This window comes from Photinus pyralis, unplaced genomic scaffold (assembly GCF_008802855.1).
Source record: "Photinus pyralis isolate 1611_PpyrPB1 unplaced genomic scaffold, Ppyr1.3 Ppyr1.4_unclustered_Scaffold3236, whole genome shotgun sequence".
Lineage (NCBI taxonomy): Eukaryota > Metazoa > Arthropoda > Insecta > Coleoptera > Lampyridae > Photinus > Photinus pyralis.
In genome coordinates, this window is record NW_022171358.1 from 1 (window position 1) to 2,534 (window position 2,534).

A 2,534-nucleotide genomic window follows, 5' to 3' on the forward strand; every position below is an offset into this window, starting at 1 on the left:
CTTCTCCTATCGCCAGTAAAAACTCACTTACCTGGCTAATAATGTAAAGTACTATAAAAGTTCTCATACGTTAGTACCGTAATATCACTTTGTTTTAACTTCCCAGACATTTAAGTGTTACGATGAGCTCTTCGTGGACTACGGAGGAAATAGATTTACTAATAGGATTAGTACAAGAACGTCTTGATATATACGACCAATCTCGTCCGGGCCATTCTAACCTGACAATTATGGACAATTGTTGGAGTGAAATTCGGAGTCATTTGCCATCTAAAACTGGTTAGTTATTTTTCGTCATCCCATACTGTTATTTCAATTTAACTCATCTCATTTGACAAGTGAAATGTCATTCGTAACGGACGGCGTCCGTTAAAAAATAACGGATGCGTATGCGGCCGTTAAGGAACAATGCTTTATTGAAATATATATAAACAACTAGGTAGGTACTTATTATAATGGATATATCAAAATTAAAGTGACAGTTATTGCTAGAAATCTGTAGACCATCGTAAGAAACTTGAAGACCACTAGCACCTGTGGATATTACCTACACTTGATGAAGAAGCTGTGGCTATGGATGTTGTAGTTTCAGCGTTTCCATCGGAACTTTGAAATATTTGTTTGGTGATTTTTAATCGCTTCGAAACTTTTGTCCATAATGAATTGGGCGATTTTCCCTTTACGTACGCTAATCTCTTAAGGCCGCTGCACAATTGACGGAACGGGTACGATACGAGTACGATACGGTTACGGAATGAAACATAAAGTATACGAATTCCCTGTAAGCATGCACAATACGGTTCCGTACCGCGAAGGCTACGGGAAGGATACGTAAAAGTTGGTGAACTTTTATCTTTCCCTGATCAGTATCGTCGTGTTCATGCGCATTTCCAGCGTCCAGCTACCAACCTCAAATTGACAGCTGACTGATTTTATTTGTTTTTGTGTAACCCACGATGTGTTATTTTGTAAATAAACTTGGAAATGGAAGAAAGAAACAGCGACGAAATTTTAATTTCTTGCGTTGAGGGGTTTCCTCATCTTTATGATAGGAAAAATAAAAACTATATGAACGAGAAAATGAAGGAGCAATCTTGGATAGAGATTGCAAAAATTGTTGAGCTATCTGGTGAGTTAATAAAATTATTTTAAATTATATAAAATCAACATCATAATTATTATATTTTAGTTGAGGAAGTAAAAAAAAGATGGTCCCAGTTAAGGGATAGATTTGTTAGAGCACACCGTTCTATGAAGGAAGTAGTTCCTTCGGGATCAGGAGCCATCACAAAGGAACCAAATTTTCCATTATATAGTGTAATGATTTGGTTAGCTCCTTACCTTAGAAAATCAAAGTATGTATTTAGTGGTACTTAATTTTATTTATTCACTACTAGCCTTAAAACGTATAATTAGTAGGCTGGTTTTCGATGCGAGATTTGATTTTTCTCTCCCTTGTCAGATTTGTTTCTCCTACTAGGAGATAATATGCTGTTTTGGCTACCTATATTCAGGCTGACGCGTCTCGGGAAATCATACTGTTCGGCTTAGTAAACTGTTTTCTCTACTTTGGTGTATAATTACTATTATTTATTAACGGGTATTCCCTAATGTAACAATGAATTAACAGTAAATAAATTCAGATATAATATAGGAGTATTTATTGTTTCAGATTAACGTCTTCAGCAGTGCCTGCCAAAAAAATACTTACCAATCAAAACGAAGCCATAAGTGTAGAAATTCAAGAAGATAATGCAAGAGATGATGTACTAGTAGTACATGGTCTTGAAGAAATAGTAGGTTTTGAAGCATCATCAGAACTGATGTCACCAACATCCAGTGAGCATTCATATTCAAGTACCCCCAAACCCAGTGTTAGTAGAAAAAATACCATGCAGGAGTCAATGCAAATGGCAGCAGCTAATTTTTCCAAACTATTGGAACAGAAAATGGAAGCCGAAAAAGTGAATAACGGCGATATGCATTTTATGAAGTCTGTTTTGGCAGATATGGCCGTAATGTCTCCGAGCAACAAAATGAATTTTAAAAAAGGCATTATGGAGCTATTAATGAAATATTCGGAAAATGAAGCAAAATAGAAATAGTATTTTACATTATTAGCCAGGTAAGTGAGTTTTTACTGGCGATAGGAGAAGTTGACTAGCGAGCCGTTAGGCGAGCTTGTCATCTCCTAGAGCCAGTAAAAACTATTACCTGGCGTATAATGTACAATATTTTATTTGTTACTCATTTGTAAACAATAGTAAACGTAAATAATTAGTTCTTAAATTGATCTTGAAGAAATATCTAAAATATCATGTGATCCATGTAACAGAGACTTCGCATTAATTCTGGCCAATGAAATTACTAGATTACTAACTTGTAAAATTTTTACAGGTCTGCTGTCAGTTTTACAAGTCAGTAGCGTTTAAACATGACGTTTACCCGTTTGCGTTTTGTCTTGTTAATCAACGTTTACAACTGAGTAACAAATAAATACTTTTTCCTCAGTGAACCGCATTTTACAAAAAAAT